Source organism: Hyperolius riggenbachi, chromosome 1 (genome assembly GCF_040937935.1).
Source record: "Hyperolius riggenbachi isolate aHypRig1 chromosome 1, aHypRig1.pri, whole genome shotgun sequence".
Taxonomy (NCBI): domain Eukaryota; kingdom Metazoa; phylum Chordata; class Amphibia; order Anura; family Hyperoliidae; genus Hyperolius; species Hyperolius riggenbachi.
In genome coordinates, this window is record NC_090646.1 from 178,801,405 (window position 1) to 178,818,564 (window position 17,160).

Here is a 17,160-nt window from a genome sequence, read left to right on the forward strand (position 1 = left end):
GGCTGAAGATGCTGCACCTGAAGAAGGAAGAGGAGAAGGAGGGTGGCTTTTCTTTTGTGTGCTGCTTTTCCTCAGGTGCTCTTCCCATTGCAGTTTGTGCCTTTTCTCCATGTGCCTTCAAAAAGGCAGTTGTCCCTACGTGGCTATTGGCCTTTCCACGGCTCAATTTTTGGAGGCAGAGAGAACAGATGGCATTGCTCTGATCTAAGGCAGACACACTAAAAAATTTCCAAACCACTGAGCCCCCCTGGGGTGATGGCACTATGGTGGTATCAGCAGCTGACGTTGAAGGGCATGTTGGCTGGCTGTCCATAGGTGGCGATACATGGCGCCAGACACTGCCACCAGCTGTTTCTGACGACCAGCTCCCTCTGCTTCTTTCAGGAACACGTCTCCTCCTACTCCTCTCCAACTCCCCCTCTGAACTATCCCTCTGTTCATCTCCTCTATTGGGAACCCACGTGGGATCTGTATCATCATAATCATCCTCTTCAGCTTCGCTTGCCTCAGACACCTCATAAACTGCACCAACAGCAGGTACTTCATCATCCTCCTCCTCACACGTTACGTCCATAGTGTTGCCTAACTCAGACATATGAGGTGGTGTAGCTTGCTTACCGCCTTTATCTTGTTGTAACAATAATGGCTGTGAACCAGTGAATTTCCCACCAAATAACTCCTGCAAAGTGTCAAATGCAGTGGATGTGGTGCTTGTAGTCGCGCTGGTGGCTGCGGAAGATGAGGTGTTCTGTGTTAAATAGTCAACCACGTCCTGACAATCTTGGGAGTTGATGGGAGGTGCCTTCTTCTGAGCACTGTACTTTGGTCCAGGGCCGCACGAAATCACATCAGCATGACCTCGAACAGACCTGCCGGGTGGCCTGCCTCTGGGTCTGCCTCTGCTTTTACCTGTTTTGTCCATATAGGGGGGATGAAGTGAAAGGTATGCACTGACTTGACTAATACAATGTGCAGTCACAAAGGTGCAGTGAAAGGTATGCACTGACTGGTATTACAATACAATGTGCAGCTGTCACACAGGTGCAGTTAACAGGTATGCACGGATGGTATATCACACTGCGTGCGCTCACGTAGTTAGGTGGGTGCACTGAACAGGTAGGTATATGCAGTGATGGGTATTACAAATGTGCAGCTGTCACACACACATACCGTGAACAGGTACAGTGACTGGTGGTATTAAATATCACACTGCCTGCGATTACGTAGGTAGGTGGGTGCACTGAACAACAGGTAGATATATGCAGTGCTGGGTATTACACATGTGCACCTGTCACACACATATGTACCGTGAACAGGTGCAATGACTGGTGGTATTAATGCGTGCACTCATGTGGGTAGGTAGGTTCACTGAACAGTGAACAGGTGCAGTGATTGGGATTACAAATGTGCAGCTGCCTGTCACACACACAGGTAGTCATAAATGGGCTGGGCCTGGCAGTGGCACAGTAGGAATTACCACCAAGGGGCCAAAGGCCAACTGCGACTGACTGACAGGGCTGTATATAATGCAAGTGGGCCACTCAAAAAAAAAAATAGATCACAAGAACAAGATTAGCTCTCAAAAGAGCTGTTGAGGGGTGCTTTTTCAGCAATAAGAATCAGCAAGGAGCAAGCTAACAAGCCTACAAGAGCCTAACTAAGCTTTCCCTATGTGAGTCTGCAGCAGCTCTCCCTTCTCTAATTACTGCAGGCACACGAGTGAGTGAAATGCCTGATGCTGCCTGCCTTTTAAAGGGGGGAGGGGCTCCAGGAGGGAGTGTAGCCTGATTGACTACGATGTGCCTGCTGACTGTGATGTAGAGGGTCAAAGTTGAGCCTAATGATGTAGTATAGGGGGCGGGTCGAACCGCCATAAAGTTCGCATTCAATCACGAATGGAACCACCGAAGTTTGCGCGAATAAGTTCGCGGTCGAACCGTTTGGGCCATCTCTAGTTATAAATGTGTATTTTTAATTTTAAAGAGAAACTCCGACCAAGAGTTGAACTTTATCCCAATCAGTAGCTGATACCCCCTTTTACATGAGAAATCTTTTCCTTCTCACAAACAGACCATCAGGGGGCGCTGTATGACTGATATTGTGGTGAAACTCCTCCCACAAACAACTCTGAGGACCGTGGTACTCCTGGCAGTTTCCTGTCTGTGAACCTTGTTGCATTGTAGGAAATAGCTGTTTACAGCTGTTACCAACTGCCAAAAAAGCATGCAGCAGCTGCATCACCTGCCAACAGTAAAAATGTCATCATGTAATAAATGTCAGAATGTAAATCAGGGTTTAAAAGATTTTACAATGGGCAAACACTAACTCAATCATTTATACATGATTATTGTAAAAATGAGGCACTTTTTTTTATTACATTATTTTCACTGGAGTTCCTCTTTAAAGTTTTTTGTTTTTGTTTTGTGATAACCACAATGCCTGCAACTTGCACCTGTAATGCCGTCAGGGCCTGATTTGTACTATTTACCACCCACGGCCAATGTCACCAGCCGCCCTCCTTCAGTATAGGTAGCCAGATGACCCCTCCCCCCTTCCCTCTAGTATAGGTAACCAGATGACCCATCCCCCCTTCCCTCTAGTATAGGTGGCCTGATGACCCCTTCCCCTCCAGTATAAATAGCCCGATGACCCCTCCCCTTTTCCCTCTAGTATAGGTAGCCTGATGACTCCCTTAATCCCTCCCTTTCCCACTTCTCCTCTTTAAGTAAAGCTCGCCTCCACACCGCAGCAGCCATCAGTGTCACTCACTTCTCTGCTCATCTCCAGTGCAGAAGCTTCCTCTTCCCCTCTGTCTCCAATGCTGCCCAAGTTCGTAGCTGCCCAACACAACGCCAATGTGCACAGAGAGCAAGGTGGCTGCTGCACAGGTGGCTAGCAGCAAAGTACCGCAGTCAGGCGCTCGCCTGATCTCACTGCATTGCAGCATTAGCAAGCTTGCAAATGCTGCACTGGTTGAGCCTGCTCCTTTGGTGCCCTTGCTCCTGTGGTGTCATGGCCTAGGTGGCCTTGGCCTAAATCCGGCCCTGAATGCTGTGCTGAATGTGTGCACCATAGGTAGATGTTTTTACTGTAACTAGCTATAATAGAAGTCTACTGTATATACAGGATCAAATTCCTGTCAGGCAGCGATATATAACTAAAAATAATATATACAATAGGTTATACTACTCAGTATAACCTATAATATACAATCCTCTATAATAATATGCAAGTGTCTCTGCGTCCCTGTGCCTGACTTCCTGTGTGTGTGTCCCATGCAGGCACGGACGCAGAGACTGTGTAGAGCGGAGGGAGGACGGGGCCAGAAGGGGTGGATGAGTGCGCTCTGCAGGCGCGCGTGTGCACGAGCGGCTGCATGCAGGCGTGCGCACGAGCGGCGGGCGAGTGCAGGCAGACCTAGCCCATTTTTAGACGGGCTAAGGTTACTAGTAGGTATATACACAATAGGCTGCTACTCAGTGCAGCATAGAACTGTTAGAAGTTTAGCAAATGACTGAGCATAAAACAGACTGCCAATAATATCTTCTGTATGAAAAGCAACAAATTGCCGCAACTTTCTCACTTATGTAAGTTGACTCTGAGAGAGAGAGGCTGCTATATAAGAGGCTATTTCAGAAGAGCAGCAGAACACTTCTCTTCATGGTAATTTTTCTGTTCAGAAACTATCACTTACCAAGATGGAAATTGAGGCCCAATGGAAATAAATGGGGACATTGAGGTCATTGCAAACAAGCAGTCATTACAGCATTTGTCCAGCATTGTGATTACTGGGAGGTAGTAATCCATGCCAAGCAGTCTCTCAGGGGAGGTGAAACCTTAGAACAACTGTTGTGAAAAATTGGAAAATTATATTTAGATAAATATAAATGTACATTTCTCCATGAGTAAAATGCTCTATATTATTTTTTTCCTATGTTGTTGTCACTTACAGTAGGTAGTGGAATTCTGACAAGTCTTTCAGGTTATTGACTATTCCATCTCCTCATGAAGGAATCTCAGTTATTTCTTTATTTCCAAAAGCACTTACTGAACTGCAGTTGCTAAGTCCAACTGCCGAATAGTGTGCAGAAGAGTAGGGAAGCTGGCTGAAATCTTTGTATAGATCCTTACTAGGGGGTGCTTTTGTAAAGAATATCCCTTGAGGAAATAGACTAGTCAAAATCTGTCAGAAATGTCAGCGTTTTATAACCTACTGTAATTGAACTAATATAGGAAATACGTTATTTAAAGTCCATTTTACTCTGGGAGAAATGTACATTTTACTTATATGTATTTTACATTTTTAAATTTTTGAGATAGTGGTCCTTTAATTTACTTGTGGCAACGTTTATTAATCGTTTTTCCAGCTCAGCATGAGTAGCTCCTTTCCTGTTGCTGTCTTAATGTTGGATGAATGTCAGAAGCAAAATTTGCACAAATGAATGCGTGGTTAATCACAGAAGTTGCAGCATGATGGGAGAATGTGGCCACCACTGACACAACTACCCCTGTAGCGTAATGTCGGCACTGCCACAGGCCGTAATGTAATATGCAACTATAGCGGCACCGAGTGCTACCTTTGTGTGGCTATAGTATAGCCAAACTGTGGCTAAAGCCTTTTATCTTTAGCAGGCATTCAGCTATAGCCTTTCGGCTGTGGCAGTTCTGAGATTGAGCTAGAGTTTGGCTGTAGTATAGTCAAACTCCAGCTAGGTAGGTGCTTAAAAAAAACATAATTGGCACTCGGCTATTGTAACCGAGCAACAGGGGTTAGTGTGAGCAACAGAATTCGCATACAGTGAGCACATAGCGTTAGGCACTCTGCTATAGTATATAGACGGGTCACTACAGTAGGTAGTCTTAGCTAAGATTGAGTTAGTGTTCCTTAGTGTTACAGTTCCTTAGTGTTAGGCATAAGAAGCGTTAGGTGTAGGTGGGGCAGGGCTGGTGCTATCATTAAGGCAAGGGGGGCAATTGCCACAGAACCCTCGAGTGTTGCAGGGCCTCCCCTGCAATGCCGGACCCCCCCAGGTCCCAGTGTCCCACCCCCTCTGACTGCTTTCCAGTTCCCCTGCACAGTTTGTGGCTGGATTACAACTCACCTGTACCAGCACCCTTCGCATGTCATTACGCATAACACAGGGAGCACAGATAGAGCAGCAGGATATATTGTAATTCAGCCACAAATGGTGTCGGAGCCCCCAGGGAGTATTAAGCGGCATTTTATGGGGGGACAAAGGCCTTGTGCCAAAACGTTGTGTTTTTTTACTGCTATGGTATAATTAAACTCTTGCTATAATTGCATAAATCCAGGTCGAGACCCAGTCATCCTTTCTACTCTGTTGGTCTACTTTAGCGCCTCTGCTGGATCCAGGTGCTGACTGGTTGACTCCCTGGCAGCCTTCTGATGATCAGCAGTTGAGCTATTGGACTTTTTTCTACTGGGGTTGGGGGGGGGGGGGGGGGCAGGTTACCTTAGCCCTGCTGAGCCGCATTGGTACTTAGACTGGCCCTGTTTGGAGAGTTTGCATAAGAGATAGGTTAGATGGGGCGATTGTAAAATAACGGTAACATTACCAATGTCCTACTATCAGTATTACCTGGCGTTTGAATTTTCAATTCCTTTTTTTCAATGCACTCCACTGTGATACATAAAGAGAAATTCTTGGTAAAATAGACATAGCAAATTAAATAACAGCTGAGCTGAGAGGTCCATAAAAGATAATATTGCTGATTGTTGTACATTTTCTACTTGCCTGGCTGTCATGGTGATCCTCTGCCTCTAATACCTTCTAAATCAGTGACTCAAAATGAGTGTGCAGAGCAGATGTTCTGCCTCACTGGCTGCATGCGTATTACAATCCTGACCCAGAAAGCAATGAAGCCAAAAGATCATTGTTACAGACAGGAAGCAAACATTTACAAAAGTAAATAAAGAAGATGGCAGCCGCCATATTCTCCTCACTTCAGGTATCTGTCAGAAATCTATTTGATGGTCGAATCTGCTGCAAATCTATCAGTGTATGGCCACCTTTACTCTGATTACACCTCTCTGACACTGCAGCTGTCCATGGTATGTTTTGGGGCTCTGAATCTATAGAGTGCTTGGTGCCCCCAAGCTCCTCGATTACACCACTGTATAAAAACATTGTATAGCTCTTAGTAGGAGTTAATGAATTCAGTGAAATTGCGCAGCAGCATACAAACATTTTAAGGCACAGACAGCATTATATATAATTCATACAAGCTGCACCATAACGTTCAACTTTAAACTTAATACACAAACATAATAACATTTTGTATATAGTTTAGAGATGTGCTCACATAATTCACTCTATATTAATTATGAATATGTAGTTTCCTAATGAGCTGTCAGACTTTGTTACGGGGGTTAGATGTTGTTATTGCTCCCTATGGAGAAGGAGAAAAAGCACAGATACAAGCAGCTTACAATGTGCTTACAAGCGGCAGACAAATTAAAAGGAAAACAGGGTGCGAGACATATGGAGGCTGACATATTTATTTCCTTTTAATGCATATTGCCTGGTTCTCCTTTGCTGACGTACTGCCTCCAGGGCCGCGCCTGGGCGGGTGCTGCGGGTGCATTGCACCCAGGCGCCGGCCTGTGACAGGCGCCGGCGGGTCGTCCGCGGCCGCCTATCTCATTCTCATCTCCCCGGGTGCTGGACAGGACAGAGACACACTGTGCGGGCGGCTTTGCCTGACGTCACATGTAGACGTCGGCGCAGCCCAATGGGGAAACAGGCTGGCAGCCCACCCACCTGACCTCATGTCACGCTTGACGGGGGGAGGAGCCCGAGCCTCAGCCTCAACGTGTGAGACTACCGCGGCTTCCCGCCCGACCCGTGGTGCGTGCAGCCTGCGTGGAAAAAGAGCGAGTGGAAAGAGAGCGAGCCGGAGAGCTACTAGCAGCGGCGCCAGGCCGCCAGCACAGACGCAGTGACTGCCCGGCCCGCAGCCCGGCCTGCGCCTCCTAGTGCCGACCGCCACCGTCCGGAAAGAGAGTGAGCCAGAGAGAGCTACTATCAGCGGCGCCAGGCCAGCCACCAGCACAGACACAGTGACTGCCCGCACTAGGAGGCGCAGGCCGGGCTGCAGGCGGGCAGTCACTGCGTCTGTGCTGGCGGCTGGCCTGGCGTCGCTGCTAGTAGCTCTCTCTGGTCTGGCTCGCTCTCTTTCTGGACGGTGGCGGGTCACGGTGGCACTAGGAGGCGCAGCCCAGGCCGGGCTGCGGGGCGGGCAGTCATATTGCCTGGTTCTCCTTTGCTGACGTACTGCCTCCAGGGCCGCGCCTGGGCGGGTGCTGCGGGTGCATTGCACCCAGGCGCCGGCCTGTGACAGGCGCCGGCGGGTCGTCCGCGGCCGCCTATCTCATTCTCATCTCCCCGGGTGCTGGACAGGACAGAGACACACTGTGCGGGCGGCTTTGCCTGACGTCACATGTAGACGTCGGCGCAGCCCAATGGGGAAACAGGCTGGCAGCCCACCCACCTGACCTCATGTCACGCTTGACGGGGGGAGGAGCCCGAGCCTCAGCCTCAACGTGTGAGACTACCGCGGCTTCCCGCCCGACCCGTGGTGCGTGCAGCCTGCGTGGAAAAAGAGCGAGTGGAAAGAGAGCGAGCCGGAGAGCTACTAGCAGCGGCGCCAGGCCGCCAGCACAGACGCAGTGACTGCCCGGCCCGCAGCCCGGCCTGCGCCTCCTAGTGCCGACCGCCACCGTCCGGAAAGAGAGTGAGCCAGAGAGAGCTACTATCAGCGGCGCCAGGCCAGCCACCAGCACAGACACAGTGACTGCCCGCCCCGCAGCCCGGCCTGGGCTGCGCCTCCTAGTGCCACCGTGACCCGCCACCGTCCAGAAAGAGAGCGAGCCAGACCAGAGAGAGCTACTAGCAGCGACGCCAGGCCAGCCGCCAGCACAGACGCAGTGACTGCCCGCCTGCAGCCCGGCCTGCGCCTCCTAGTGCCACCGGCCGTGGTCACAGTCAGCTGCAGCCGCCCGCAGAGCCACTGCCTGCCTATATGCTCCTCCACCCAGACCCAGCCAGAGGTGAGTGAATTGCTGCCAATAAGATTGCATTTGTCATGTGGTGGGGGAAATGAAATCTGTTGCCATTAAGATTGCATTTGTGGGGAAATATGCTGCGATTAAGATTGCAGTTGTGTGGGTAAATCTGGCTGCCGTTAAGATTGCATTTGTGGGGAAATCTGGCTGCCGTTAAGATTGCATTTGTGGGGAAATCTGGCTGCCGTTAAGATTGCATTTGTGGGGAAATCTAGCTGCCGTTAAGATTGCATTTGTGTGGGGAAATCTGGCTGCTTTAAGATTGCATTTGTGTGGGGAAATCTGTCTGCCGTTAAGATTGCATTCGTGGGGAAATCTGTCTGCCGTTAAGATTGCATTTGTGGGGAAATCTAGCTGCCGTTAAGATTGCATTTGTGTGGGGAAATCTGGCTGCCGTTAAGATTGCATTTGTGGGGAAATCTGGCTGCCGTTAAGATTGCATTTGTGGGGAAATCTGGCTGCCATAAAGATTGCATCTGTGGGGAAATCTGGCTGCCGTAAAGATTGAATTTGTGGGGAAATGTGGCTGCCGTAAAGATTGCATCTGTGAGGAAATCTGGCTGCCGTAAAGATTGTATGTGTGAGGAAATTTGGCTGCCGTAAAGATTGCATCTGTGGGGAAATCTGGCTGCCGTAAAGATTGAATTTGTGGGGAAATCTAGCTGCCGTAAAGATTGCATTTGTGGGGAAATCTGGCTGCCATAAAGATTGCATCTGTGGGGAAATCTGGCTGCCGTAAAGATTGCATCTGTGGAGAAATCTGCTGCCGTAAAGATTGCATCTGTGGGGAAATCTGGCTGCCGTAAAGATTGCATCTGTGGGGAAATCTGGCTGCCGTAAAGATTGAATCTGTGGGGAAATCTGGCTGCCGTAAAGATTGCATCTGTGGGGAAATCTGGCTGCCATAAAGATTGCATCTGTGGGGAAATCTGGCTGCCGTAAAGATTGTATGTGTGAGGAAATCTGGCTGCCGTAAAGATTGCATCTGTGGGGAAATCTGGCTGCCGTAAAGATTGAATTTGTGGGGAAATCTGGCTGCCGTAAAGATTGCATTTGTGAGGAAATCTGGCTGCCGTAAAGATTGCATTTGTGAGGAAATCTGGCTGCCGTTAAGATTGCATTTGTGGGGAAATCTGGCTGCCGTAAAGATTATATCTGTGGGGAAATCTGGCTGCCATAAAGATTGCATCTGTGGGGAAATCTGGCTGCCGTAAAGATTGCATTTGTGGGGAAATCTGGCTGCCGTAAAGATTGCATTTGTGGGGAAATCTGGCTGCCGTAAAGATTGCATTTGTGGGGAAATCTGGCTGCCGTAAAGATTGCATTTGTGAGGAAATCTGGCTGCCGTTAAGATTGCATTTGTGGGGAAATCTGGCTGCCGTAAAGATTGTATCTGTGGGGAAATCTGGCTGCCGTAAAGATTGCATTTGTGAGGAAATCTGGCTGGGGTAAAGATTACATTTGTGGGGAAATCTGGCTGCCGTAAAGATTGTATCTGTGGGGAAATCTGGCTGCCATAAAGATTGCATCTGTGGGGAAATCTGGCTGCCGTAAAGATTGCATCTGTGGGGAAATCTGGCTGCCGTAAAGATTGCATTTGTGGGGAAATCTGGCTGCCGTAAAGATTGCATTTGTGGGGAAATCTGGCTGCCGTAAAGATTGCATTTGTGGGGAAATCTGGCTGCCATAAAGATTGCATCTGTGGGGAAATCTGGCTGCCGTAAAGATTGCATCTGTGGGGAAATCTGGCTGCCGTAAAGATTGCATCTATGGGGAAATCTGGCTGCCGTAAAGATTGCATCTGTGGGGAAATGTGGCTGCCGTAAAGATTGCATCTGTGGGGAAATCTGGCTGCCGTAAAGATTGCATCTGTGGAGAAATCTGCTGCCAATAATATTGCATTTGTGGGAAAATCTGCTGCCAATAAGATTGCATTTTGTGGTCGGCCGGCCCTCCACCATGTGGACTATTGTGCGCATGTAGGGAAATCGACTGCTGCCAATAAGATTGCATTTGTGGGGAGATCTGCTGCCATTAAGATTGCATTTGTGGGTAAATCTGCTGCCAATTCTCATTGCATTTGTGGAGAAATCTGCTGCCAATAAGATTGCATTTGTGGGGAAATCGACTGCTGCCAATAAGATTGCATTTGTGGGGAAATCGACTGCTGCCAATAAGATTGCATTTGTGGGGAAATCGACTGCTGCCAATAAGATTGCATCTGTGGGGAAATCTGGCTGCCGTACAGATTGAATTTGTAGGGAAATGTGGCTGCCGTAAAGATTGCATCTGTGAGGAAATCTGGCTGCCGTAAAGATTGTATGTGTGAGGAAATCTGGCTGCCGTAAAGATTGCATCTGTGGGGAAATCTGGCTGCCGTAAAGATTGAATTTGTGGGGAAATCTGGCTGCCGTAAAGATTGCATTTGTGGGGAAATCTGGCTGCCATAAAGATTGCATCTGTGGGGAAATCTGCTGCCGTAAAGATTGCATCTGTGGGGAAATCTGGCTGCCGTAAAGATTGCATCTGTGGGGAAATCTGGCTGCCGTAAAGATTGCATCTGTGGGGAAATCTGGCTGCCGTAAAGATTGAATCTGTGGGGAAATCTGGCTGCCGTAAAGATTGCATCTGTGGGGAAATCTGGCTGCCATAAAGATTGCATCTGTGGGGAAATCTGGCTGCCGTAAAGATTGCATTTGTGGGGAAATCTGGCTGCCGTAAAGATTGCATTTGTGAGGAAATCTGGCTGCCGTAAAGATTGCATTTGTGAGGAAATCTGGCTGCCGTTAAGATTGCATTTGTGGGGAAATCTGGCTGCCGTAAAGATTATATCTGTGGGGAAATCTGGCTGCCATAAAGATTGCATCTGTGGGGAAATCTGGCTGCCGTAAAGATTGCATTTGTGGGGAAATCTGGCTGCCGTAAAGATTGCATTTGTGGGGAAATCTGGCTGCCGTAAAGATTGCATTTGTGGGGAAATCTGGCTGCCGTAAAGATTGCATTTGTGAGGAAATCTGGCTGCCGTTAAGATTGCATTTGTGGGGAAATCTGGCTGCCGTAAAGATTGTATCTGTGGGGAAATCTGGCTGCCGTAAAGATTGCATTTGTGAGGAAATCTGGCTGGGGTAAAGATTACATTTGTGGGGAAATCTGGCTGCCGTAAAGATTGTATCTGTGGGGAAATCTGGCTGCCATAAAGATTGCATCTGTGGGGAAATCTGGCTGCCGTAAAGATTGCATCTGTGGGGAAATCTGGCTGCCGTAAAGATTGCATTTGTGGGGAAATCTGGCTGCCGTAAAGATTGCATTTGTGGGGAAATCTGGCTGCCGTAAAGATTGCATTTGTGGGGAAATCTGGCTGCCATAAAGATTGCATCTGTGGGGAAATCTGGCTGCCGTAAAGATTGCATCTGTGGGGAAATCTGGCTGCCGTAAAGATTGCATCTGTGGGGAAATCTGGCTGCCGTAAAGATTGCATCTGTGGGGAAATGTGGCTGCCGTAAAGATTGCATCTGTGGGGAAATCTGGCTGCCGTAAAGATTGCATCTGTGGAGAAATCTGCTGCCAATAATATTGCATTTGTGGGAAAATCTGCTGCCAATAAGATTGCATTTTGTGGTCGGCCGGCCCTCCACCATGTGGACTATTGTGCGCATGTAGGGAAATCGACTGCTGCCAATAAGATTGCATTTGTGGGGAGATCTGCTGCCATTAAGATTGCATTTGTGGGTAAATCTGCTGCCAATTCTCATTGCATTTGTGGAGAAATCTGCTGCCAATAAGATTGCATTTGTGGGGAAATCGACTGCTGCCAATAAGATTGCATTTGTGGGGAAATCGACTGCTGCCAATAAGATTGCATTTGTGGGGAAATCGACTGCTGCCAATAAGATTGCATTTGTGGGGAAATCTGATGCCAATTCTCATTGCATTTGTGGAGAAATCTGCTGCCAATGATATTGCATTTGTGGGGAAATCTGCTGCCAATAAGATTGCATTTTGTGGTCGGCCGGCCCTCCACCATGTGGACTATTGTGCGCCACTGCCCTCGATACGATATCCCCGGTGCACCGGTATGTATCTTTAGATTGGAAAATGGATTGAGTCATTGCTATGCATGAAAGAGGGGTAGGAATGGGGTATCACATGCATGCGTAAAGAGGTGGAAGGTGTGGGTGTGATTAGGCAGGACATGGGTGTGGTTATGTGGTTGGGCGGGTTAATTTAACCACTCCCATAGGCGCCAGAGAAAATCTTGCACCCAGGTGCCAGGCACCCCAGGCTCACCCCTGACTGCCTCTGATACGTTTAGCTATAGACCCTGAACAAGTATGCAAATCAGATGTTTCTGGCAAAAATCTGACAAGCTTCATGCTTTTTTCAGTGGCATAGCTAAGAAGCTGTAGGCCCCAGTGCAAGTTTTGCATTAGGGCCCTCAAAGCATGCTATTCATAACTAGTCTAGTGATGATCAATATCAGCTAATTACGATTACGCAAATTTTCACAATTTTGCCTGTACGTAATTACGATTTGCACATTTAATTGATTTCATACATTTTTAAAATCGATTTTCTCAAAAACTGCAAGGTCTCTTTGAAAAATTATTTTTTTGACTTGTACTGACTTGACACTATTCTCCTTAACATATGTAGCAATTTTTGTAGCAATAGCACATATTTTTATATTTTGCTATTAACCACAAGATTACTATTACAAAAAAAAAATTATTGCGATTTTCCCTGAAATTTTCCATTACGATTACGATGCGTTATTGCGAATTTTAATGTGAAATTTCGCACATGCGAAATTTCGGCTCACCACTGTACATAACTGATATGGCACACCAAAACCAATCAAGGACAACCACAGTGTCAGAGGTGCAAGCAGGAGATGGGACGCAGTGTGCTAATGATCACTACTATTCAAAGCATTTAGGCTACTTTCACAGTGGGGTGTTGCGTTTTGATGCAACCTTAAAGTCGCAACGTAAACTAACAACGCAACGTCCCAAAAATGTCACAGTGCAGCTCTATGCCCTGTTATCGTCGCATACAGTAGAGCATACAGGCAATGAAAAGTATGCTTCCAGGTCATTACTGAGCATGTGCAAACAGTCTAACGCGTTAATAATATGTATAACGCACAGCATGCAGCACTTTCTAATAATGCTACACGTTACACACAAACGCAACGTGTGCACTGTCAATGTTGCACAGACTTAGTATTGCTGTGCGTTAGTCCACGTTAAAACATTTTCTAACGTGCGACTTTAACATCGCACTGTGAAAGAGGCCTTATAGAAGTGATTATTACAAGCACAGAACCAATAAAGAGCTAATACTGTAGTTGAGGGTGGGCCCCATGGGGCCCCTCTAGCCCAAGGGCCCCCGATGCGGTCGCTACCTCTGCACCCCCTATTGCTACGCCACTGGGTGTGTGATTCAGAGATAGGTGACCAGAAAGATAAACAGGACTGCCAGGCAACTGGTATTGTTTAAAAGGAAATAAAGATTGCAATCTCATCTCGGGTACCTTTTAGTGTCTATTAGGTCTCGTGTAACAACTGTACTAAATGTAATGTGGCTGTGGCTGGGTAGTGTAATGGTTAATGGCTCTGCCATAGGCAACCAGGGTTCAAACCTCAGCTCTTCCTATTCAGCAAGCCAGCACCTATTCAGCAAGGAGTCCTTGGGCAAGACTCTACTGCTGCTGAGTGCACTCTACTGGCTACCTCGCAAGTGGTTGCGTCTGGCAGGAGAAAAGCGCTATACAAATATTGGAATTGTTATTATTAAATGTACGTAGCAACAAGAGGAGGATACACTGGTAAAGGTTTGGACACCCCCAAAAAGGTTATTTTGGCTAATGCGAGAATCAATGATTGCATCAGCTGATAGTTTGCAGACAGGCAGTTCAAGCACATTCAGCTTAGCGGAGCAGCATGTTCTTTACTATAAGGCTACTTACACACCAAGACGTTGCGTTTTAGGGGACGTTATGGTTGTATAACGTGCCCCTAACGCAACGCATGGTGGTGCGGGAGAGGACGGTAGAGTGAGCTGTGTTGGGCGGCTCTATCTGCATAAGGTCTCCCAGAGTGGCGCTGATTGGCCGGCGGGACCACGTTATGCGGAGCAAGACACTCCGCATCACGTGGTCCCGCCGGCCAATCAGCGGCCGCCAGTGCAGTGCATATTAAGTAGCAATGTGCGCGGCTACTGTAGCGGCATCTCCCCGCCCCCCACTGAGTATGTGCAAACAGTCTAACGCGGCTAAAGCCGCTAGAACGCACAGCATGCTGCACTTCCACTACAACGTGCAGCGTTACATGTAACGCAACGTGGGCAGTGTGAACAGCCCACTTGTGTTACATTGCTGTGCGTTGGGGGAGCGTTACAGGCGCACTAACGTGCGCCTGTAACGTCCATGTGTGGAAGCAGCCTAACGAGAAGAGGAGGAGTGGCAGGAGGCACCTGAGGACATAGTAATCAGCCAAAAATCTCTAGCCTGGCTGTGGCTGACTGCATGCAGGTTGCAGGACATTGGGGGGGGGGGGGGGGGGGTTCTGTACAGATGTTAAACTGACAATCAAAATGACCATTTCATCAAAAGTTTGCTTTCTTCAACACATCAAGGTACAAAGTAAAGTGACTCATACCAACCAGATAAGGTTTGTTTCTTCACTACATTAGTTGCATTCAAGGAACCCGAGGTAAGAGGAACATGGAGGCTGACATGTTTGTTTCCTTTTATATAATGCACATTGCCTGGCAACCCTGCTGATCTTCTGCCTCTAATATTTTAAGCGATAGACCCTGAACAAGCATGCAGATCAAATGTCTATGACAACTCTTACAAGAATAGCTGCATGCTTGTCTCAGGTGTGTAATTTAGATCCTATTGATCAGAAAGATCAGCAGCACTGCCAGGCAACTGGTATCATTTAAAAGAAAATAAATATGACAGCTTCCGTAGGTCTCACGCCTCAGGTTCCTTTTAAAGCGGACCTGAACTCAGCAATGCTCTAAGTGATAAGCAACAGAATAATAACCTTTCAAGAAAAACATTTTTCATTTTACAGCTGATACAAATCCTGCAATAAATCTGCAGCGTGTCTACTTCCTGCTTTCATGGAAGCAGACATAGGGTTAACATCCACTGTTTACAAATTAGCTGCTCTGCTGAGGCAGCCAGCTGACACAACTGAGAGGTCAAATTACACTGGTGCTAAGTCACAGATGAGGGGGAAGTAGACAGCGAAATTCTCTAAATACATGCAGGGTATATTTCTTCTTGTTTTCATTCTGTTCTGTGCAAGATTTCAGGTCCACTTTAAATTAAACAAAGATAATACTACTGGTTGCTATCATCTCTGTGTGTTGCTTTCCTAGACAAGCCACACTAACAGACTCATATGCACAATATGAAGAACTGAGCTGCCTAGCAATGCTGTTTAATGTTTCCCTAAACAGTTATTGATTGGCTGCATAGACCTAGCTTTAAATGAACTGCAATCAATGTATATATACATGGTATTATTTAAGAGCCTGACATTGCATTTGCAATATTGCCCCTCCCCCCTGTGATTGTACAAAGAGGACACTCAGAGAGCATCATCCACAGGATTTAATATTGCATGACTATAGAAAGGAAAAATAATATTGACACAATTAAAGAGCCACATAGAAAAGAGCTGTTAGAATGGACAGATGGAGGCTCGCCCACGCTAACCCTATTTCCAATCAGTGACTTGTTCTTAAGATGCCCACTGATGGTACAATTTTCAGTGACAGATCACAGAAGCGATCAGATCAATGCAATAGTATTGACAGAAAATAAACCTCACTGATGACCCAAATCGGCTATAAACAATTCTAAGGCTCCCTGCCTGCACACTACATGCAATTTCGATTTTTAATCGATTTTCACATGCGATTGCGATTTTTAATCGGTACTGCATGCTGCGTTTTTTCTGCATTTTTCTTTTGATAGCGTCCAGGGAAAGTCGGAATCGCAAATCGGTATAGCAAATAAGATTTGCAGTGTGCAGAGAGCCTGAAGGTGATCGTACAAACGACAATTTATTTAATCAAAAAGCATTTTTTATAATCGGTTGTGATGGATAGGAAGTACAGGTTGGTTTGCTAAATGATAATCAATGTATTACAACATTTTATTTCCAATCACATTTATCTGATCGTTCGAGAAAATATTGGCTGAAAATTGTACCGTTAGTGGGCACCTTAAGAGTAAGCGGTCCTGACGTCTGGTTCAGCGCAGCGCGTACTGTGACCGTGCAATGCCAACGTACTGTGTGCAACTTACAAAAGTCAGCTTTCTTCTCTCCCCTACCACAGCCAGTCAAAAGTTTCTCTTCACTGTGTTATGCTTTTCCAGGTGAGATGAATTGCTGCCAGGAGTCGTTGTATGCCAGAGACCACATTCTGCTGGTTGTTTCAGGCGAACAATAGGCTATTCAGGGTATCTAGACAGGTTAGTGTGAAGATGCTCCCTCATCCAGGGATAGAGAGTGCTTTCAGCAGCACCACAGCACTCCGTCTCCTCTTGTCAGCACTGGTCTGCTGGGCTGCGCTAAGAGCTGCTAATTAAAGTCCTTGGGAGTCAGGGACGCAATGGAGGGAGCCAGTCAGTGCACAGGCTTCTGCTGACAAGCACACACCTCCAACCCATCCCTTCACTGCACAGACCTATGAAAAGACATGAATTGTTTAGCAGCACGGCAGTGCAAATCATGCTAAAGTGTAGGATCTTAGAGTAACAGATACTAACAAGAAAGTGTAGCTGTGCTCTTTCTGCACAGACCTTAAATAGGGAAAGGGCAGGTGCTAAGGGATAATGTGGCCACATCAAATACAAACCAGGGTTAACCCTTTGCACCTAAAACCATCCAGTCTTGCCAAATCTATGTAGTAAAAGATTAAAGTGATTAAATGTATTTTGCATGTCTACTCTCATAATACATGGTTATTGTAAGATTGTACACTCAAGATTGTATCACTAGTAGGCACCTTCAAGTTATATAAAGGAGGTCATTATGCTAGGAATACACAGT

The 17,160-nt window shown here is 47.0% G+C and overlaps 1 protein-coding gene across 1 annotated transcript in view; it reads right to left on the reverse strand.

Annotated features, from left to right (window-relative positions):
- NPY2R (neuropeptide Y receptor Y2) overlaps positions 1-16,847 on the reverse strand; it is a 122,699-nt gene extending 105,852 nt beyond the window's left edge. Inside the window, exon 1 of the mRNA XM_068278887.1 lies at positions 16,413-16,847. The gene's annotated coding sequence lies outside the window, so the exon portion shown is untranslated. The remainder of the gene's footprint in view (positions 1-16,412) is intronic.
- Positions 16,848-17,160: the final 313 nt, after the last annotated feature.